Source organism: Moschus berezovskii, chromosome 7 (genome assembly GCF_049115385.1).
Source record: "Moschus berezovskii isolate FMDL1 chromosome 7, NW_MosBer_1.0, whole genome shotgun sequence".
NCBI lineage: Eukaryota > Metazoa > Chordata > Mammalia > Artiodactyla > Moschidae > Moschus > Moschus berezovskii.
Genome location: NC_142466.1, coordinates 13,091,773 through 13,115,818, shown reverse-complemented (window position 1 = coordinate 13,115,818; position 24,046 = coordinate 13,091,773). Strand labels below are relative to the sequence as shown.

At 44.8% G+C, this 24,046-nt stretch overlaps 1 protein-coding gene across 2 annotated transcripts in view; it reads left to right on the top strand.

Moving 5' to 3' along the window:
* Window positions 1–42: 42 nt before the first annotated feature.
* BLK (BLK proto-oncogene, Src family tyrosine kinase) overlaps window positions 43–24,046 on the top strand; it is a 57,690-nt gene continuing 33,686 nt past the window's right edge. Inside the window, exon 1 of one of the 2 annotated variants that reach the window (XM_055427829.2) lies at window positions 43–237. The gene's annotated coding sequence lies outside the window, so the exon portion shown is untranslated. The remainder of the gene's footprint in view (window positions 238–24,046) is intronic. The other variant, XM_088837818.1, reaches the window with a different exon arrangement.

Here is a 24,046-nt window from a genome sequence, read left to right as displayed (position 1 = left end):
CGGGGCTCGGCGGAGGCAGCTGTGACCACAGACGGGGGTGGGGGATAGCCTGCCACCTCGGCAGGGCGCTTGCCATCATTGGCAGGAAGCCACGAGCTGCCGAAGTGACTGAGACGCCTGGGATGGGCTCCTGCTTCAGGACTGTTTGCGAGTTGCTGGTTGTAGCGAGGAGGCCGCTGCCCCACAAGGCGCAGCGATTTGCAGAGCTATGGTGAGCAGCCACTGAATACTGCCAAGGTAAGACTCATCTTCCGCCTTCCTGACCATCGCATTTCCCCATACAGCGCGGACAGTGCTTAGGGACCTCTGGGTGGGAGAGTGGGCAGGAACATGGCTATGGGTGGTACAGGGGAGAGGGAAGACTTTCTCAGGATCTGAGCCCCAGCTGTGGATAGATTGCCCCGTTGTTTGTTCATTTCTATTTTAGAAGGGTTTTTTTTTTTTTTTAATTTTCATCTTATTTTTAATTGGAGGATTATTACTTGACAACATTGTGATGGTTTCTGCCCTACTTCAATATGAAACAGTCCCCCAAGAGAGTTTTTTTGATTGATAAAAGTTCTGTCCATCCAGGATAGAGTCTGCTGCTCAGGCTTTCAAAGCTGGAAAAGGTGGTCAATGTGCCACAGAAGAGAGACAGGAGGAGGCTGTGGGTGAGGTGAGGGTATGGATGGGCACTCAGGGCTGTGTCCACCAGGCAAGTGCCTCCCTGTAAAGGAGGGTAAAGGTACCGTGGTGCCAAACTGATGCAGGGCAGCAGTGACATGTGGAGGGTCTGACTCAAGGTCAGTGATTGGTTGTTGCTTTCATTTCATTTTGGTCTTCTTTTTAAAATCAAGTTTTCCATTTTTCAGACATTTGGAGGTAGGGTGATGGAATAGGCTTGTTGCTCTTTGGTTGCTAAGTCATGTCCAACTCTTTGCAACCCCATGGACTGTAGCCTGCCAGGCTCCCCTGTCCATGGGATTCTCCAGGCAAGAATACTGGAGTGGGTTGCCACGCCCTCTTTCAGGGGATATTCCCAACCCAAGGATTGAACCTGTGTCTCCTGCATTGGCAGGTGGATTCTTAACCACTGAGCCACTAGGGAAGCCCCGGAATAGGTTTAAAGATGGCCTGTTTGGCTAAGAGAGCTCTTTGGCCAACTGAAAAGGAAAGAAGAGTTGATATCTTGAGAGAATTTTAAAAATTCTAGGATTTTGACAACTTTTCCAGTCATTTCCTAACTGGCCAATGTGTTCACTCACCCTCAATTGCCACATGACAGAGGAACTAAAGCACTGGTATTATGGTGCTTCTGTCATTATAGAGAAGAATTCCACATGATATATGTCGACGTTCTTCCCTCCTGGAAGGGAGTTTGAATCCCCTCAGCTTAAGTGAGGACTGGACTTACCAGAGAGTATGGAGAAGGAAAACCGGTAACCCTGCAGTGGAGAATCCTGGCCCTAAGGTCAAGGTTAACATCTCCAGGGATAAATCACACTGTATTTATTGTGTAACTTTGGCTACAAGGAGAAAAGTACTTCATCTCCACACTATTCCTTCCTCAAACCCCTAATCCTAGTCTAGTTATGAGAAAACATCAGACAAACCCAAATTGGAGAGCTACAGACTATTTGACCTTCCAGATTCTCAAGGTCATGACAAACAAGTAAAGACAGGAAAATTTTCGCTTCAGAGGAGAGTAAGGAGAAATGACAACTAAATCCAGAATTCACATATGGGTTGGATTGGATCCTGGAACAACAACAACCTCAAAGTCATTAGTGAAGAATCAGTTCAGTTCAGTTGCTCAGTCGTGTCCGACTCTTTGCGACCCCATCAATCACAGCACGCCAGGCCTCCCTGTCCATCAGCAGCAAAGTTTGGAGTTTAACAGCCATCACTGATATGCCTTCCTTGGTTCTGGCAAGTGTACCATAGTTAGGAAAGACACCAACACTCGGGGAAGCTGGGTGCAGGATGCACAGCAAGTCTCTATCTTATCTTTGTAATTTTTCTGTAAGCCTAAAATTATTCCAAAATAAAAAACTAAAAAATAAAAGTCTGTGCTCATCCTGCCTTGGAGCAGAAATAGTCAACATCTGAACATGCTTGGGGAAACGGGTGTCCATGGACCCTCTCTTTGAGCATTCTGGAACCCGGAACGTCTCTCGCATTTTCCGTCAGCCTCTCTCTCGGCTCCCAGCTGATTCTCAGAAAGCGCCACATTTCCCTCTCTCCACGGTCTCCCTCGTCATTCCACACTCGTTCATTCCACACACCTTCTGAGCCCTCACCCTGTGTCGGGGGATTTAGGCCTAAGGACCGCACTTCTGTCTCCCAGTAGAGCTCACTATGCTGGTTCAGGCTCCTGGGCCTCCAGCACATGCCCAGCTACCACACCTGACCCCTCCCCATGAGGAAGCAGGAGGCTGAGTGTGGAGGCCAGTGAGGCCAAAGACCCGGCATGGAATACCCGGATGTACTCTGCCATCCTGGGCTCACCCGTCCCCGCAGAACCTGCGGCCAGCCAGGCAGCAGTGAACTGTGCTGCAAACACTTTTCTATGAGCAGAGCATCTCCCGAGAAATGCAGAGTCAAACTGGAACTCTAAGAGCCAGCTCCTGCTTGAGTGACGCCTGGGGGGCCTGGTCCCTGCACAGACCCTAGAATCTGCAGCAGCCAGACGAGATCACCAGGGGCAGCAGCCTTGCTTTAAGGATCAGGTGTTTGGAGAGGTACCAGGGAGACAGAGAAACCCAACCCAGCCCCCTCAACACACACACACATTCACATACATACACACACATACACGCACGCACGCTTGCACTTCACAGGCCTGGCAAAGCAGGTGTGCCCTTGTTCAAAGGCGATGTCTCAACCAGATTAGAGAAAGCTTCGGAAGCAGACATGAAAGAGGAAAGAATTATGAAGCTGTGGGGAGACAGCATTTACTTGAAAATCACAATGCTTAGATGAAGATCTACGCTGAAGAGTGGTGATTACCCCTGGGCATGCAGTCCCTTTCCTGTCACATCTCTTGCTCCCCCACCGCTTCTGGAACACACCAGGCCCCTCCTGCTGGTCACTCTGTCCGGTGCACCTCTCCTCTTTCTCATCCAGGCCAGTCCCTCTTGTCCTGGTTCTCAGGATCAGTGCCCATATCTTCTCTCCTGTCGTGTCCTGCTGTGCCATGCCAAGTCGCTTCAGTCGTGTCCAACTCTTTGCAACCCTATGGACTGTAGCCCACCAGGCTCCTCTTTCCACGGGATTCTCCAGGCAAGAGTAGTGGAGAGGGTTGCCATGCCCTCCTCCAGGGGATCTTCCCAACCCAGGGATCAAAACTGTGTCTCTTCTATCTCTGGCATTGGCAGGGGGGCTCTTTACCACTAGCACCACCCGGGAAGCTTACCAGAGCCCAAATCCATCCCTGAGTCCCCAAGGCCTCTAGCACACGCCTGGGGCACTTTGCTGGCAGGCCTGCTGCCCCTCTGGATCTGGGCTCTTTCAAGACAGGGACCAGCTCCTCCCTCCAAACACTGTCCAAAACAGGAGAGTATTTTAGAAAGAGCTTGAGGCATGATGAGGGTGTTAAACAAGAATTATCTTCCTTTCTGTGTACGAAACATAGATCAGTTCTTTATTTTTTCACCAAGAGGGCCAACTTATGGTGAGATATCCATCTGTGTGTATTATAGTTAGACAAATGACCTATGTTTCAGCTGTCCATTTTTACAGTGATTCTACCTTGTATTGCTACAGAAATTCTCTGAAATTATTTCACGGTAAGATTCTTTTTAGTCTACCATTTCTAGAGTAAATGAGACGTTTAAAAAACAAATTCTTTCTTTTTTTTTAATATTGCACTTGAAGATGGGATCAAAAGTAATAAACCATTTTATGATTTTATTTGGGTGGCTTTATGGGAAAGGCTGAAGTTTCCATTTCCTAATGGAAAGGAGCCATTTCCGTTTTGTGCTGTCTGTCTCTTTGTCTGTCTGGTGGACTCCCTGGCACCTGTCAGGGCTGTTGGGGATGTGTCAGGTTAAGACTGAGAACAGGGGTGTTCTGGCAAATGTGTAACCTCCGACATTTCAGGAAACACACGCACACACATAAATTAATCATCAGTTTTACTGGTATAAAGGAGGAGTAACACTCATTTACAAATATTAATATATATAATACCCATTCTTATAAATACCGCATAGCCAACTGATTCTCCGTAGAATGCTCTTGTGAACTTTCGCCAAACTCTTGGACCCACATGAACTTCACTGATATTTTCACTTGTTCTAAGAAGTAAGATCAGAGTGAAACCACAAAGACGTGTCTGAACTGCACTGGATAGTCTGTGGGGTGACCCACTTCTTTACTAAATTGGATAACAGTATTTTATTACTTGAAAATTTTCTCCATATTGGGGGGTGCTATCCACAGCTGCAAATCTTTTTAAGCGAAATCAACACTATTAACATTTTCTCCATCACCATCTTAAGTCGGGGAAATCAACAAAAATGCATCAACCACACATGTGTTCAGTTCAGTTCAGTTCAGTCACTCAGTCATGTCTGAGTCATGTCATGACTCTTTGCGACCCTGTGGACTGCTGCACGCCGGGCTTCCCTGTCCTTCACCAACTCCCAGAGCTTGCTTAAACTCACATCCATCGAGTCGTGATGCCATCCAACCATCTCATCCTCTGTCGTCCCCTTCTCCTGCTGCCTTCAATCTTTCCCAGCATCAGGGTCTTTCCCAATGAGTTAGTTCTTCGCATCGGGTGGCAAAAGTATTGGAGTTTCAGCTTCAGCATCAGTCCTTCCAATGAATATTCAGGACTGATTTCCTTTAGGATTGACTGGTTTGTTCTTGCAGTCCAAGGGACTCTCAAGAGTCTTCTCCAATACCACAGTTCAAAAGCATCAATTCTTCGGGGCTCAACTTTCTTTATGGTCCATCTCTCACATCCGTACATGACTACTGGAAAAACCATAGCTTTGACTAAACAGACCTTTGTTGGCAAAGTAATATCTCTGTTTTTAAATATGTAGCCCTTGCCTATTCCTGTGGTATAAACACTCCTACCATCGTCGATTTCAAGCTGCCAAAACATCTTGACTGAACATGAAGCTGGGAAGCCAGAAAGAGGGGGGCGGGGGTAGCATATGGTTATATTGTTCCACCCAACAGATACAACTGAGGTAAACAACTTCAGGATCAGAGACAACAGCAAAATATCCAGGAAGTTTCCACATATATGTGTTAACATATGGTTTTTGTTTTTCTCTTTCTGACTTACTTCGCTCTGTATGACAGACTCTAGGTTCATCCACATCTCTGCAAATGACCCAATTTTTTTCCTTTTTTATGGCTGAAGGAGATCCAACCCGTCCATTCTAAAGCAGATCGATCCTGGGTGTTCATTGGAAGGATTGATGCTAAAGCTGACACTCCAATACTTTGGCAACCTCATGCGACGAGTTGACTCACTGGAAAAGACTCTGATGCTGGGAGGGATTGGGGGCAGGAGGAGAAGGGGACGACGGAGAATGAGATGGCTGAATGGCATCACCGACTCGATGGACATGAGTTTGAGTGAACTCCGGGAGCTGGTGATGGACAGGGAGGCCTGGCGTGCTGCGATTCATGGGGTCGCAAGGAGTCGGACACGACTGAGCGACTGAACTGAACTGAACTGAATATTCCACAGTGTATTTGTATCATAGCTTCTTTATCCTATTGGCAGGGCAGGAAGAGATGCAGATGTGGAGAATGGATGTGTGGACATGGGGTGGGGGTGGGGGTGGGGTGAATTGGGAGACTGAGATGAACCTATATGCGTCGTATACATATATACACCCCTCTCTCTGGGGGTCAGCAGAGCCTCGGTGAAGGAGCTACTGCATGAGTGCAGGCCTGTGTGCTGAGCACTTTGGGAAGGAAATGCCAGGGGTGCAGGATGGTGGTTCTTGCTGTTCCTGACACCCCAGCTACAGGGCTGGGGAGATAAAAGGGAGGTGGTTAGGAGCTTGCCTGGAGGGATGGGAGCCAAGTCTGAGGTCAGAGTTGTGCTGCCCTGTTGCTCTTACTCAGGAGCCTCCACACTCAGGATTGGGGTGCTGTCTGACCGGGACCTCAAGAAGGTCAAGTCCGGATTGATGAAGCTGCTGCCTCCTCACCCCTGGCAGGTTGTCCTGCAAGAAGCTCTTTGGAAATTTTCTCTTGGTGGCTGTTTTGAGAGTAGCTAACCTCCCATGACCCAGGGGAGGGGTCTGTCACCTGAGTGGGTCCTTTACTTCTGACTCTGTTTGTGGGTGGTCGGGGAGAATCTAATCAGTAGAAGCTCACATGGATTTAGATATGAAATTCTTCGTGCTCTTTGAAGGAACCAGTGTCCCCCTCAGCCCAGACTCAGATGCCAAGGACCCAAGCTGTGCATGGTCTGCCAGGAGTGAGGAGGTGCTCTCCCTTTGCTCTTTCAGCCACAGGCTCAAGGTTTTGTGTTCAGTGGGGGTCTGTGGGGCTCTGACTGAGTCCTCTGGGGGTCTGTCTTCTCTACCTGCTCATTTAGAAAGCCTTCTAAGCAGGAGATCAGCCACAACCCTTTGGGAGAACAGGCTGAATCTGTACAGATATATCATGTATCTCCTTTCTTTCTAACTGTAATAACCATACAATAAAAAAAAAACACAAAAACAAACTTTTGGAAACAGATATGAGCCATCAGTAATTCCACCTCTGATTTCTACCCAAGACTTGCTTGCCTTGGTTTGTAGGCTGCAGCTTTTTATCACTGGAATCATAAAGGACAGAGACCTCTGCAGTCTATGTTTTTTCCTTGCTTTCTTTTTTCATCTTAACATAAGCATCTTCCCCACGGTGACATGTCTTCACAATGATCATTTTTTCTATTTTTTATTTAAATATTTAAAAAAAAATTCTTACAGTATTGTGTTGGTTTCTGCCATCAGTTCAGTTCAGTCACTCAGTCGTGTCCGACTCTTTGCGACCCCATGAATCACAGCACGCCAGGCCTCCCGGTCCATCACCAACTCCTGGAGTTCACTCAAACTCATGTCCATCGAGTCGGTGATGCCATCCAGCCATCTCATTCTCTGTCGTCCCCGTCTCCTCCCGCCCCCAATCCCTCCTAGCATCAGAGTCTTTTCCAGTGAGTCAACTCTTAACATGAGGTGGCCATAGTATTGGACTTTCAGCTTTAGCATCAGTCCTTCCAATGAACACCCAGGATTGATCTCCTTTAGGATGGACTGGTTGGATCTCCTTGCAGTCCAAGGGACTCTCAAGAGTCTTCTCCAGCACCACAGTTCAAAAGCATCAATTCTTTGGCGATCAGCTTTCTTCACAGTCCAACTCTCACATCCATACATGACCACGGGAAAAACCATAGCCTTGTCTAGACGGACCTTTGTTGGCAAAGTAATGTCTCTGCTTTTTAATATGCTATCTAGGTTGGTCATAACTTTTCTTCCAAGGAGTAAGCGTCTTTAAATTTCCTGGCTGCAATCAGCATCTGCAGTGATTTTGGAGCCCCCCAAAATAAAGTCTGACACTGTTTCTACAACAGTGCAAATCAGCCGTAATTCTACATGTATTCTCTCCCTCCCTAGCCTCATTCCCCCCATCCCATCCTCCAGGTCATCACAAAGTACCGGACTGGTCTCCCTGTGCTCCACAGCAACTTCCCGCCGGCTACCTATCTTACGTACATACATGCAATGGAATATTACTCAGCCATAAAAAAGGAGGAGTCTGAATCAGTTTTAGTGAGGTAGATGAACCTAGAGCCTGTTGTACAGAGTGAAGTAACTCAGGAGGAGAAAAACAAATATAGTATATTAACACATACAAATGGCATCTAGAAAAATGATATTGATGGACCTATTTGCAAGGAAGAAATGGTGACAAAGATGTAGTGAATGGGCTTGTGGACACAGTGGGGGATGGAGAGAGTGGGGTGAATGGAGAAAGTATTATCACAATGATCATTTTTGAAGCTGCATAATATTTCCTTATCTTAATTCTATTTCAAACTGGACATTTAGTCTCCTTTTTTTTTTTTGTCATCATAGAGGGTTATGATTGGGAACAAAATACCATGTAACTTGTAGAGTCCTTCTGAACTGCATTGCATAGCCAAAGAGTATTCTTCCCATCTTCCAAGGAAAAACAATTATATAGAGAGCCAAAAGGCTTGTTTGGGGGTGGCGTGGGGTGGTCTTGGATTTGCATTTGAAGTCTTGGTGATCGTGGCCTGAGTTCTCGTCTTCTCATCTGGCTCCCTTGTTGTCAACAGCTATATTCGTTGGCCAGGGTTACTGATGTGGTCTTTGGCAGGAGAACAGACTTTCCTCTCTGTGAGATGAAATGACTCAGAAGGAAACGAAACCCAATGATTTGGCCTCATTTGTCCCATAGTCTAAACCAAGATTCCTAACCAGAGGTCCATGAATTGTTGTGCGGGTCTGGGGGGAGAGGCGTCCTGAAACAACACAAAATTGGATGCGTCTGCACATAAGTGTACTTGGGGGTGACGGAAGTGTCTGAAGTTTCACCAGATTCTCAAAGGAGATTGTGGTCCCCGAAAATATTTTAAAAAACAACTGATCTTTCTTTCTCTCTTCTTCCCTCCCATTCCCTTTGGTGAGTCCAGTGTTGAAAGAATTCTAAAGATCTGTGCCCACATATAGAAGTCCAGATGTGGAATGGGGACCATATTATTCCCATCTGAGGGGCGTTTGGATTAGAACCCAAGTCTGTCTCACTGCCTGATCTGTGTGTGCGTACCCATTGTGTGAGGCTTCCCAGATGGCACCAGTGGTAAAGAATCCGCCTGTCAAAGCAGGAGACTTAAGAGATGCAGTTTCAATCCCTGGATCAGGAAGATCCCCTGGAGGAGGAAATGGCTATCCACTCCAGTATTCTTGCCTGGAGAATCCCATGGACCAAGGAACCTGGCAGGCTATGGTCCGTAGGGTTGCAAAGAGTTGGACACAACTGAAGCAACTCAGCACACACACATGCACACGCACCCATTATGCTAAAGTGCTTTATGGTAAAGAGAGTTGCTTCTCTTTTTACTTCTTTCAGTTTAGTTCAGTCGCTCAGTCGTGTCCAACTCTTTGCGACCCCAGACCTCCCTGTCCATCACCAACTCCCGGAGTTCACTCAAACTCATGTCCATTGAGTCGGTGATGCCATCCAGCCATCTCATTCTCCGTCGTCCCCTTCTCCTCCTGCCCCCAATCCCTCCCAGCATCAGAATCTTTTCCAGTGAGTCAACTCGTCACATGAGGTGGCCAAAGTATTGGAGCTTCAGCTTTAGCATCAGTCCTTCCAATGAACACCCAGGACTGATCTCCTTTAGGATGGACTGGTTGGATCTCCTTGCAGTACAAGGGACTCTCAAGAGTCTTCTCCAGCACCACAGTTCAAAAGCATCAATTCTTCGGCACTCAGCTTTCTTCACAGTCCAACTCTCACATCCATACATGACCATGGGAAAAACCATAGCCTTGACTAGACGGACCTTGGTTGGCAGAGTAATGTCTCTGCTCTTTAATATACTGTCTAGGTTGGTCATAACTTTCCTTCCAAGGAGTAAGCTTCTTTTAATTTCATGGCTGCAATCACCACCTGCAGTGATTTTGGAGCCCCCCAAAATAAAGTCTGACACTGTTTCCCCATTTATTTCCCATTCTACTTCTTTAACCGAAGCTAATTGCTAATGTGTTCAAGGTTCTGCCATGATTATGGCCATCCTTGATTCTTCACTAAACTTCACTAAATGTTTTGATTTTTTTTTTTAAAGCCTTGCATTTTTCTCCAGGGAGTCAGACTGACACAGAAATATTTGTGGTGGTTAATTGTTCTTTCCTTCTACAAGCATTGACCATCGGAGATGAGCTGTGTTTATCAAATGGAAATGTTATCATTTGGGGCTTAAAGAGCCAAGGAAACTTTGAAGTCCAAGAGATTGAACCCAACAGTCCAACCCAATGGGTGGGAGACTTGAGCTCACGATTTACTGAATACAAATGGACCTTTTCTCTCCAGATGTTTTTAGTAACAACATACTTGGCACCTGTTGGTGACTTTGGCTTCCTAAATGTGTTGATTTCCTTTCTCTCTTAGTAATCCTGTCCTGAATCTCCTTAAACTCAAGCATTCATGCTGCTGCTGTTGCTAAGTCGCTTCAGTCGTGTCCAACTCTGTGCGACCCTATAGAAGGCAGCCCACCAGGCTCCCCCGTCCCTGGGATTCTCCAGGCAAGAACACTGGAGTGGGTTGCCATTTCCGTCTCCAATGCATGAAACTGAAAAGTGAAAGTGAAGTCCATTAGTCGTGTCCGACTCTTAACGACCTCATGGACTGCAGCCCACCAGGCTCCTCCATCCCTGGGATTTTCCAGGCGAGAGTACTAGAGTGGGGTGCCATCACCTTCTCCACAAGCGTTCACACCTGGAGGCAAAAAAGTCTCCAGTCTCTCTTAATCTCCAGTCTCCTCGCTTCCTCTGAGAACCTCTGCTAAGTTAACCACTTATTATTATTACTGAAAACTGGCAGCCTTGAAAGGGGAAAGACTTCCTGAAATTTGGGAAATAATCATGCAGTAGAATAACGGAGAAGGCAATGGCAAGCCACTCCAGTACTCTTGCCTAGAAAATCCCATGGATGGAGGAGCCTGGTAGGCTGCAGTCCGTGGGGTCGCTAAGGGTCGGACACGACTGAGCGACTTCACTTTCACTTTTCACTTTCACACATTGGAGAAGGAAATGGCAACCCACTCCAGTGTTCTTGCCTGGAGAATCCCAGGGACGGGGGAGCCTGGTGGGCTTCCGTCTATGGGGTCACACAGAGTCGGACACGACTGAAGTGACTTAGCAGCAGCAGCAGCAGAAAAGAATAAATTATAATTTCATCTTGGGCATCTTATATGTAATACAACATTAAACGTTAGATCAGTGTGCCTTATTGGCCCTCTAGTTTTGGCCAGTGATCAATAATCAGTTCATGGAATAACACTGGCTTCTGATATAAGTGGCATCTTTCTACCGTTGCCCTAGAAAATTAAACTGTTTACCGTTTATGACAGTGGAATATTAAGGGGAAGTGGGTGAGAAGGCATTTTCTTTTATTTGTGTTTTCTCTTCAATGCAGAAGACCCGGGTTCAGTCCCTGAGTCAGGAAGATCCCCTGGAGAAGGGAATGGCTACCCACTCCAGTATTCTTGCCTGGAGAATCTCATGGACAGAGGACCCTGGTGGACTGCAGGCCAAGCAACTAACACTTTATAATAATATATTATCGTGCCATGGTTTAACAGTAATAACTCACATTTATTGAGTTCTTACTATGTGTTGAAGCACTCTTATAAGTGCGTTATATATTTCATCTTATTTAACACAAAATCATTCAGTAACTTGCTTTCATAAGAGCATTTTTGGCTTTTTTTGCCTTCGCCTCAACTTCTAGATGAGTCTAAATTATTCACTTTCAAGGTTTTCTGGGCAACAAAGCATGACTGCCTATCCAAAAACAGGAATTAATTATTCAAGAAAGACTGAAGCAAAGTCCTCACAAAATTTGCTGTATCCTTGATAGAATATTTTCATACTCTATCACAATTTATTAGAACATTCATCTCCACTGCCAGCTCTGGATTGAACCCAGGCAGAGTGTGCCTGGGTCCTGAGGTGCGTCCACACGTTAGGCCCCAAGGAGTCTGCTGCTGACTCCGTGTGTTTGGCTCCAGAACTGGGACCCCCAAATCTTAAAGGAAGCATCAGCAGTTTGGGGGGTGGGGATGGCAAAGTCAGAGGAATGAGGCTGAGGGCACAAAAGTGAAGACAGGTGATCTGTGGGCCGTGATAAATGCAGAGAGGGAGTTGAGAGGGGAAGAGAAAGCAGTCTCAAAGAGATATTTGCATACTGTACTTGTTTTCATGTGGCATTATTCACAATACCCGCGTGGTTGAGTGGATAAATTGTTGCATGTACATGCCATGGAATATTATCCAGCCTTAAAACAAAAAGGAAATTCGAACACATGCCATGACATGGATGAACCGTGAGGGCATTATGCTAAATGAAATGTCAGTCCCAGAAGGACACGTACAGTATGGTGTCACTTCTATGCGGTCCCCAGAGTAGTCAATTTATAGAGACTGAAAGTAGAAAAGTGGTTGTCAGGGACTGGCAGAGGGGGAAATGGGGAGTTTTTCTTTAATGGAGATGAAGTTTCGATTTTGCAAGATGAAAAAGTTCTGGAGGTTGGGTGCCCAGCAATGTGAATATTTGTTCCATTACTGAACTGTACATTTAAAAATTAAGATGGTAAATTTCATGTCATGTGTATTTACCTAATTAAAAAAAATTTTTTTTTGAGAAACAGAATAGGATAGAAAATACTCAAAGGCGTTGCTTGAGTAGGGACAATCGATATTGTGTGAGCCTTTGCTTCAAGGCGTGGGGGTGAGTGTGCTCGTGTGCACCTTGGCATGTTATGTCTTGCAGGTGTAACTGTGTTCTCACTGGGTCATACTAACCAAGAAAAAAGCTTCTGGTAAACACCACAGTGGACGGCCTCAGACCACATAGCCCCGTAAGGCTTCTCATGACCTGTGTGGTTGAGCCATCCCTCCCCCGGGGCACAGCAGAGGGGTGGTTTCTGCTCTATGGTTCTCACCTCCCAAGGCAGCTTTTCAACTCAGAAAATGCTCATTAATTGACAAACAGATCCCCTAGGCGGTCTTGCATTGATACTTCTCCATCTTCTCCCATTTCCCCAAGAACTAAACTCAGAAAACTGCGTGGATGTGGGAGAGAAAAGAAGTGCATGTGTGCTCAGTCGCTCGGTCGTGTCTGACTCTGAGACCCCATGGACTGCAGCCCGCCAGGCTCCTCTGTCCATGGGATTTCCCAGGCAAGAATACTGCAGTGGGTTGCCATTTCCTCCTCCAGAGGATCTTCTCAATCCAGGGATCAAACCTGCCTCCTGAGGCTCCTGCATTGGCAGGCAAATTCTTTGCCACTGAGCCACCTAGGAAGCCCTGAGAAAGGAAATGACAAATACTAAATTTATTCCGAAACTGCCAAGGGAGGGAGGAATGGAAGGGGAGAAGAAAAGAAGGAAGGAAGGACGATGGCTGTGGTTTTGATTTCTGAGACTTGCAGAGTTTAGATAAACCCTCTGTAACCTCAGGAAGCTCAGAGGCTCACCGGAAGCCTTACTAGGGCTTGGACAGGGGTCTGGGAATCAGTCCAATTCCAGGGAAGTGGCAGGAAGAAACACTCCTTCCTTCTGGGCCTTCAGGAGGGACATGGGCTCACCCAGAGGGAGACATTCGTTCTCTGGGATGGTTTTGGAGGGGAGCCTGTGGATAGGGGAGGGGTGGAGTGTGTGTTTCATAGGGCGGCTGCCATTAGCACCTGGCTTGTAGCATCTGTAAAGGGCTTCCCACGCGGGCGACTGTGAGCTCCGCATGGCAGCTCCTAGAGGAGGAGAGGGCCGTTCAGCTAACACGGGGCAGAGAGCGGCTGAAATGAGTCCCTTGTGATTTAAAATCCCTCCTCTTCTGCTGCCTCGGGAAAGGTGGCGCTGTAGTCCTGGGCCAGGATCGGAAGTGAGCAAGGCAATGGACCGACAGGAGGAAGAGGTTTTCAGCCTGGCACAGCATGTGATAACCCTGAAGCCTCGAGGGCTGTGGCAGGGATGGAACCTCACGATACGGTCAGCCGCCTCTGTCGATGGTAGAATGGATGCCACGTTGGAAGAGGAGCTGTCCGTGAGCTTTTCCTGAGGCACTGAGTCCCATCCGTGGACAAAACAACGGCCTCTTCTTGTGCAGGACGACGGACACCAAACACATTTGGAAACATATGTTGTGTCAGGTGGCAATCGGGGGAGCAGTGACACGGCCTGACCTGCATCTTCCGACATCAGGCTGGTGGAAGGGCAGGAAGAGCAACGGAAGAACAGCTGGGAGGCCACTGCAAGGTCCTGGCTTTGACTGGAGATGCAACAGTGGTCCAATCCTGGCTGCATGTTGAGCCCGCAGAACTTTTTGTTTGTGGGAAGTAGGAGAAAGAGCATGAGAAACTCCAAGATGGAGTCACTGTTTAGCAAGATGGGAAAGCTTTGAGGCCTCGGGTTTGGGGGAAAAAACAAGGGGGTCCTTTTGGCCATTTCAAGTCTGAGCTGTTTACTAGAAATCCAAGTGGCAGTATGATTGGTGATGTAGTCAACTGCTTCTCTGAGCTCTGCCAACCCCTCCTCTGGCTCTTTTCCCCCGTGAGCATCACGGACCTCCTAGCTTCCAAGCAGACGTGAACCTTTCAGATGCCGCCAGGCTTCCCAGAGCCTCCTGCTATTGCAGCATAGGCCTGGCTCCTCTGTGCCCCGCCTACTTGCTGAGTCAAATTTGATAGGGAGCTTTTCCTGGGCATGAGCAGTGCCTTGTGGGGCAGGAGGAAGCTGCCCAGCTCTTGAAGACCGTGCTGCATTGCTGCTGAGCCCACCGTGGTGAGACCCTGCCGACTGCTGGTGCAGCCCCAGCTCTGTGGTCAGAGTTCTCGGCCCCATTACATGATTAGGTGCAATTCCCCAAGGTCCCACAACTGGATCCTGAGCCCAGGGCCCTCCCCCTCAGCTGAGAGTGACTTCTGGGAAGCCAAAGAGGTACCTTTCTCCTGTAGCTGCTTCTAGAGCAGCCCAGCGCTGAGCCCATGGTTCAGGAGGGTAACCTCCGAGAGGAGGAAGCTGAGCACCCTTCGATGTTGATGACAGTGAGAGCGATGCATGCCGGCTGCTCAAAACTCACTTGACAGGGGGGGTTCCCGAGGCAGGGAGCAGGTGGGGGAAGACACAGTGTCCACAGCCAGCTGATGGTTGAATCCCAGTTCTCCCAGTTGCCCAGAAGCTGGCAGCCTTCCCCCCAGCACCCTGCACTGAGCAGCCCTCTGGCTTCACACGGGCACTAGGATCACTTTATGCTAAACAAGGCACAGACGATCTTTCAGATCCAGGCTCCAGCCAATGCTGTAGAGAGCAGGTACTCCTGGCAGAACTTGGCTTCGGACATCAAACAGCCACTTTCATGTGTGTTTACTTGGCACATTCAATTTTTGAAGACAAAGCTGTTGAATCCCTGCTGGGAACTGGGTTCCAATTCCGAGGACAGACATCCCCAGGTGGAGGAGGGTGAGAGGTTCTGATCTGTAGGAGGAGCATGGGGCGGCTCTTTCCCTTCCACGCGCAGCCCCTCCCACAGCTGGAGGTCATCGTCACCCTGTTTGGCATCTCCCCATCTCCCTCAGCATCCCCCTTCTCCCATCTCTCATCCAGCATCTTTCAGAGAGGCCCCCTGCGGCTGCCGTGGTCTTTCGGTCAGGTGAGTGGGTCCACTTGAAGCCATCTAGAGGTTCATGTGGCCTCTTGAAGGGAAGCCCGGTTCCCTCACCTCCCCCATCCTCCCCACCGACTCTGCTCCAGGCTGAGCCCTCATCCCCGCAACCCAGGATCTTCCATCCTGCCATCCCCCTGCCCTTCCATTGTCAGGGAGCTGCCTCTGGTCACTCAGACCCGGGAGGTCTTTCCTCCACTGAATAACCTCATGCTTCTGTTTCAAATCCATCACACGGGCTCTGCTCTCTGCACAAACTCACCTTTCTCAGAAGTGACTAGCCATTTTCTCTGCTTAGACGCTGTCTGGTCTCCCTTTGGCTCACCTCTCTGCCAGCCAGCACGCAAGCTCCAGAGTGCATCCCTGGTCTCTGCTCCCCATAGCATGCCAGGACCTGTGCTCACGGGCCTCTGTCAGGGAGAACAGGCTCTTCCCAGGAAATGAGGGAGGCAGGAGCACGTCAGGGGGCCACGCTGCCCCAGGTGGGCCAGCTCCCACACAGCTGCTGGCAAACTGGGTTATCACAGGAAAGCATTTTGACAGTTTGGATCAGGAGTCTTGAAATAGTTCCTAGGTGTTGAAGCAGAATAATTTTCCTTCTGAAGGCCTGAACAGAAGGGGGAAATCTGAAAAATAGGCAATCCAAATACTATTGATTATAGTAATGAGCTTTACATTGCATCACGATGACATTCATTTTTTAACTGGAAGTTTATACCTCTTATAAATGCATTCCTTTTATTTTTCTGATTAGGGCATATCTTTCTTTTATTTACACAGCACTGAGGGGAAAAAACAACTCTGAGAGTTAGACCATGGCAAGTTGCTTTCATGATGGTGTTGATCAGTACATTAATCTGTTACACGAACTTCTCTTGCCTTTTAAATTTCTCTTATCCAGTCTAAGGAATTTGGCAGTTGTCTTCACGTGCATTGCTTCAAATGTGATAGCAAATCCTTCTGCACATATCTTGGTTACAGACCATAGCAAAGTTTCATCGATTTGTAAATAGTTTCCATGGTAGAAAAAAAATCAATAATAACTGAAAATAAATGAGTTATTTTCTAAAAAAGAAAACTGCAATTTTTCTAAATGGTCAAAGGATATGAATGAGCCATCCACAGAGGGGAAAACCCACATAAATCAATAAACATCTCAAAAGTAATCAAGAAAAAACAAATAACAAAAAGATTCCAATTATTACCCATCGGATTAGTAAAAAGCAATGTCTCATAACACCGGTTTTGGCAAGCATGTGGGGAAATGAGAATTCTTGGGTATTGCTGGGAGGAGGACAACTTGGTGCCTTGGAGACAGTTTTGGGAATCCGCAGCCAAACTGAAGGGTCTCACCCTCTAGCCCTGTGGGTCCTCACAGTACCCTGGAGCCATGCTGTTTGGAGACAGTCTCACACGTGTGCAGGGAGACAGGGGCTTCTTACCAGGGAGCTTGTCATCACGAAAAAGAGGAGACAACTCAATTGCTCCTTAGCAAAAAGTGATTAAAGGGACAAATAATATGTGGTTTATTCACTTAATGGAATAAGATTTTTTAAAAATAGAAGAATTAGGGATCTGTATAGTAAAATAAATAAACCTCAAGAATTAGTTTGGGTTAAAAAAAATAAGTTTCAATAACATTACTTGCATTATGAGGCCATTTTTGGCAAAACATACAGAGTATATATTGCTCGTGGCTGTTTATTTGTATTGCATAAATGTGCAAAATCATATGTGGTAATAACACCCAGTCACTTCAATATAATGACGACTTTGGAGACAAAGAAAGGAGAAAATTATGATCAAGCTTTAGTAACACTGGTGACATAGAGAGAGGAAGAAAAAGAGAACTGAAGGAAATGCGGCAAAATATTAATGCGTGTTTGATGTTAGTGATGTTACATTTGTTTCTGAGTTTTTTATGCATATAAAATATTGTGAAAAAACTAATAGTGAAAGTTAATAAATGTATACGTAGGTGTATATATCTATAATCTTAGGTTGGGGAAGATATTTCTAAGGGGGAACACCAAAAGCAAAGATTGGTAAGAAAGATTAGTAAACTGACAAGATGAAGATGATAATCTTTTGTGCACAGTAAATACTGTAAACAAAATTAAAAAGCAAAAGACAAAATGAGAAAAGTATTTAGAATATATTTGACAAATTAATGTATAAATTAAATATATCTATGATATAAAGAGTTCTATATGTAATTAGGAAAAACGATAAACACCTCAACGTAAAAATACGCAGAGAATGTGGACAGCCTATTCATCACATGAGAAGCACAAGCAGCTGATAAATACATGATAAAGGTTCATAGAAAGTAAATTAAAGCCATGTTGCTTTTCACTTAGAGGATTGGCAAAGGTTTGCAACTTGACAAAAGCTTGTGACAAAGATCAAGGGGAATGAGCTTTCTTCATTGCTGTGAGAATGTAAATTAGTATCCTCTTTGCAGAAATTAATTTAGTATCAAGTTCAAGATCCTTAAAAATATGCATCTTCCTTGACTTCATAATTCCACTTACAGAAATATAGCTTTAAAAATACTGGGCAAACAACTCACATTTATCCTATAAGGCTGCTTACTCCAGGTTTATTTAGCGTCATCAAAGGTTGAAAATAACTTATTTGAGCAATAGTGATTAAATAAGTTAATGTTGTCTGTAGATGGCATGCAATTAATAAATTGGTTCCCAAATTATACTTATGTATATATAGTTTACACTGTACTGTTTACTGAAATAACCACGTTATTATACTCCATAAACAGTCTGGTTCCATTTTCTTAAGGGTATATGCAAATATGAAAGCTCTGGAAATTCATCACCAAAGTGTTCATAGTGTGTTTTCATGCATGGTGAGAGTTTGAGTCTTTTTAATTTTTTTCCTTATATAGACCTTAATTTTCTGATTTTCAACATGTGTATATTACTTAGTCCAGGGAGTTGCAAAGAGTCAGACATGACTGAGTGACTGAACAACAGCAACGAAACAAAAAAATTAGTTTAAAAAGTAACAGATAACTTTTTATTTTTTTAGAATTTAAAGGCCACTTTACATATATTGCAGCAAACTTGTAAAATAGGTTACAGTATTGTTAACCATGTTTGATGGAAGAAGAAACTGAAGCTGTTTGAGGCTGACTGGCCTATTTTTTTTTTCTTTTTTTCTTTTTTATTGGAGGCTAATTATTTTACAATATTATATTGGTTGGTTTTGCCATACATTGACATGAATCCAATAAATTAACTTAGTAAGTATAAAAAGAACAATAACCTTTCCTAGAGAAAGCACAGGGAAACACATATATCCAGCTGTGTGAAAATACCTGAAGGACAATTTGGCAAAATATATATCAGAAGACTTAAACATATTATGCTCTTGAGCCCAGTAATCCCACTTCTAGGATTTTTTAACCTCAACAAAGATTAACAGGGGACTTGAACAAGGGTAGGGTACATGAGCAAAGGACATCTTTGCAGCACTATTTCTGATACTAAAAAAATGGAAGTAGCTTGGGCATGGAAGCAGAGGAATGGGTAAAGCAAGTATGGCACTGCCTTCCAATAAGGAGCCCCACAGCCCTGCGTGTGATGCAGCAGGCAAAGGGGGTAAATGACAGGAAAAGGTAGCATGATACAGTCTTAAAAACAGGTCACAGAACCGGACATAGATAATGATCCCAGTTTTGCATTTTTAAAAAAATGCCAATGGAAAATGGCATACCAGACTGTTAACTAACAGTGGTTATCTCTAAATAATGGTGTTGTAAGTAAATCTTATCTTCCTCTCTACTTTCTGAATTTCCCATAACTGCAAGCAAATTACGTGCGGAAAGAGGAAAGTATATTAATGTGATTCATCAGAGGCGGCCAGGTCCTCCAAGCGTGGCCTGAACCCATAAAGGATACAATTCCATCACCCCTTTCATCCTTTAGAATGTTGCTCAGGGGCACGGCACGTGTCCCATATTTTTTAGGGTAGTTGGCAATTCATTTTTTTTTTCAAATTCACATTTAAAAAACAATATTTAATGGTATTGGGAGAAAGAAATGGCAACCCACTCCAGTATTCTTGCCTGAAGAATCCCGTGGACAGAGGAGCCTGGCAGGCTCAGTCCATGGGGTCGCAAGAGTCGGACACGACTTAGCGACTAAACCACCACCACCACCACCATTTAATGGTATTACATATTTAAGCATATCGTTCTATGTTTAATGCAAACCGCACCGAAGTATGTAAAGTACAAATGTAAAGTCTTTTTTGGTCGTGAATTTCACTCTCCAGAAACAGCCCTGTTGGCAGTTTTATTTATACCAAAGGGCTTTCAGATATTTTTTTTTCATTTGCAAATATATTTTATATACTCCCCTTTTTTTCTTTTCCACAATTATTTTATACAAAGTATTCTGCAATAAACTTTTTCACCTAACAATAATGTATTCCAGGCGTTTTTGGTCAGTTAGATCTTTTATTATTTTCCTAATTTATTTGTCTACCCATTCATTTGCCGAGTTAGATTTTATCACTATGTAAGTTATCCATAAACATTATTTCTTAAAATGTGGAAAGCTCCAAAGGGTCTAAAGTGAAAAATAAAAATCTGTCCCACTCCTCCCTCTATCACCCCAGAAATAAGGGATGCCAACAGTTTTTATTTTTAAATCTCCTTTTCGTCACCTTTGTAACTTTAAAGAATACCAATACTTTGATTTTAAATATATCTCTGGGCTAATTATATCAATTCCTACTATGAAAGATGCAGAAGCCCTTCCTTACCTGCCTCCCACCTGTACCCTCTCTTCTTTATTGAAATTTTCATTTGTGATTGGTTCAATCTGTAAATTCAAAAACTGTAAATATGAAGGGCAGACTGTGACCTTGAGAACAAGGAGGTATTTTGGCAAATGTGGGGGACTCCTGGAATCAAATCCCCATGGATATAAGAGGGCTGTGCATGAAATCAAGACAGTATATATTCTTTGTGTTTTGTTTCTTTCTCTTAGCATGGTGCTCTTGAAGTTCACCATGTTAATATAGCTAGAGTGATCAATTACAGCTGCATTTTTGAAATCCACTTATCAGTTAATGGACCTTTGTGTTGTTTCCAGTGGGAGCTAATGAGTAAAGCTGCTAGGAGTGTATGCCCACAAGTCTTTGTGTTAGATGTGTCCACTGCTGTTTGATAAATAACTAGAAATGAAATCTCTGGATCATAGATCCAGATCAGCTCCCAAACTGGTTTCCTGAGTTTCTGTTCGATTTCACTTTGCCTTCGGCATTCAACGTTGTGTGAGAGCTGCAGTTTCCCCAAAGCCTGCCCAACATTTGCTTTGGTTGGTCTTTTAGCAGTAGCCATTCTGGCGGGTATGTCGGGGTATCTCTTGGTGATTTTAATCACCGTTTTCTCTAATGATTGATAATGTTGAGCGCCTTTTCATGTGCTTGTTTGCCAATCATATAATATCTTCTTTGTTCAACTATTTAAGTTGAATTTTTGTTTTCTTTTATTGAGTTGAAAGAGTTATTTATATATTCTCACATCAGATGCATGTTTTTCAGATAATTTGCCCAGTCTGTGGTTTACCTCTTCATTTCCTTAATGGCGTCTTTTAAAGTGCAGACATTCTTAATTTTGAAAAACTCTGATATATCAAATTTTCCTTTCATAGTTCATGCTTTCATGTTCTAAAAGATTTTTTGCCTGTCAAAATCACAAAGATTTTCTCCTACGATGTTTTCTAAAAGTATAATGTATCTTTTTAGCAGTTTTTAGGATTCTTTATCGCCAATTTTCAGCAATTTGATCATGATATAACTTGATGTGGTTTTCTTCATCCATGAGGTTGAGTGACTTTCTCGAATCCTTGAGTTTCTAGTTTTCATCAAATTTGGAATTTCCATCTTTCACTTCTTCCAATTTTTTTCTCTTCTGTCCCTTTTCTGATAATCCAATGGCATGTTTCTGACCACATAGTACTGTCTCACAGGTCACCATGCTTACTCTTTTCCCACGTTTATTTCTTTTTTTATTTAAAGTGCTTCGCTTTAGTTTCTTTTTCTATTGCTGTGTCTACAATTTCCAAAGTCCTCATCTTGTTCTGAAATCCCACCACAATCTACTTTTACTTGTTTGTCACTTATTACTTACTTTTCTAATCAGTTTCATGCTTTTCACAGGTGTCACCTCGGTGCCTTATTTTCATTACTTCACATACTTTGGAACAGAGTAGAATCAGCTAGATTTCGAAGCTATAGGACTGATCTTTAAATATCAGTCTGTGACTCCCTGTATGGTCTTAGTCAAGTCTTTAGACGTCAGTGAGCCTGTTTCTTTGTCCATAAAATGGGAAGGAGTGTGTCTACTGTCCATACTAGACGCACTATCTGTAAAGCCCATGGCAGCGTGACTGGCTTTGAGCAGGAAGGGACACAGGCACTCTGTTAGTATTCACTCTCCCATTTGATGGGCAAACCCTGCGACAGAGAGCTTTTATACGTTAACTTTAGATTTCTGTGCCTGTCAATCCGTATCTGTCGATTATTACAGATAATTACAATAAGTGAATGCAGAGTTCCAGAGAACAGCAAGGAGAGGTCAGAAAGCTTCCTCACCCGTCAGTGCAGAGAGGAGAGGGAAACGCAGGATGCGGGAGACTGAAGAGCTCGTCAAGAGAATCAGAGATGCCAAGGGAGCATCTCATGCACATGTGGGCTCGATAAAGGACAGAAATGGTATGGACCTAACAGAAGCAGAAGACATTAAGAAGAGGTGGCAAGAATACACAGAGAACTGTACAAAAAAGATCTTCACGATCCAGATACTCACGATGGCGTGATCACTCACCTAGAGCCAGATATCCTGGAATGTGAAGTCAAGAGGGCCTTAGAAAGCATCACTATGAACAAGGCTAGTGCAGGTGATGGAAATCCAGTTAAGCTGTTTCAAAGCCTGAAAGATGATGCTGTGAAAGTGTTGCACTTAATATGCCAGCAAATGTGGAAAACTCAGCAGTGGCCACAGGACTGGAAAAGGTCAGTCTTCATTCCAATCCCAAAGAAAGGCAATGCCAAAGAATGCTCAAACTACAGCACAATTGCATTCATCTCACACGCTAGTAAAGTCATGCTCAAAATTCTCCAAGCCAGGCTTCAGCAATATGTGAACTGTGAACTCCCAGATGTTCAAGCAGGTTTTAGAAAAGGCAGAGGCACCAGAGATCAAATTGCCAACATCCGCTGGATCATGGAGAAAGCAAGAGAGTTCCAGAAAAACAGCTATTTCTGCTTCATTGACTATGCCAAAGCCTTTGACTGTGTGGATCACAATAAACAGTGGAAAATTCTGAAAGAGATGGGAATACCAGACCACCTGACCTGCCTCTTGAGAAACCTGTATCCAGGTCAGGAAGCAACAGTTGGAAGTGGACATGGAACAACAGACTGGTTCCAAATAGGAAAAGGAGTACGGCAAGGCTGTATATTGTCATCCTGCTTATTTAACTTCTATGCAGAGTACATCATGAGGAACGCTGGGCTAGAAGAAGCATAAGCTGGAATCAAGACTGCCGGGAGAAATATCAATAACCTCCGATATGCAGATGACACCACCCTTATGGCAGAAAGTGAAGAGGAAGTCAAAAGCCTCTTGATGAAAGTGAAAGAGGAGAGTGAGAAGGTTGGCTTGAAGCTCAACATTCAGAAAACAAAGATCATGGCATCTGGTCCCATCACTTCATGGAAAATAGATGGAAAAACAGTGGAAACAGTGTCAGACTTTATTTTGGGGGGCTCCAAAATCACTGCAGATGCTGATTGCAGCCATGAAGTTAAAAGACGCTTACTCCTTGGAAGGAAAGTTATGACCAACCTAGATAGTATATTAAAAAGCAGAGACGTTACTTTGCCAACCAAGGTCCGTCTAGTCAAGGCTATGGTTTTTCCCGTGGTCATGTATGGATGTGAGAGTTGGACTGTGAAGAAAGCTGAGTGCCGAAGAATTGATGCTTTTGAACTGTGGTGCTGGAGAAGACTCTTGAGAGTCCCTTGTACTGCAAGGAGATCCAACCAGTCCATTCTAAAGGAGATCAATCCTGGGTGTTCACTGGAAGGACTGATGCTAAAGCTGAAACTGCAATACTTTGGCCACCTCATGCAATGAGTTGACTCACTGGAAAAGACTCTGATGCTGGGAAAGGTTGGGGGCAGGAGGAGAAGGGGACGACAGAGAATGGGATGGCTGGATGGCATCACCAACTCTGTGGACATGGGTTTGACTGAACTCCGGGAGTTGGTGCTGGACAGGGAGGCCTGGCGTGCTGTGATTCATGGGGTCCTGAGCGACTCAACTGAACACCTTTTTTTTTTTCCTTTCTTTTTTGCTGTCTTTACCTTTCCCAAATTCCTGTTTGCAAGCATAAAATAGAGCCAGCTTTTTCAGTCCAAATGTCCCCACCACCCCCTGAAACCTGTGGAGGTGCTTCTCTGCACAAGTCTCCTTTCTGTTTACCAATTCCACTTCTGAGTTGTGCTTAATAAACATTGGAGAGGAGGCTCTCGAGGACCAACGATGGATAATGAGAAAGAAATTCAGGCTGTGAACAGACGTGCGTTTGGGAACACAGCTG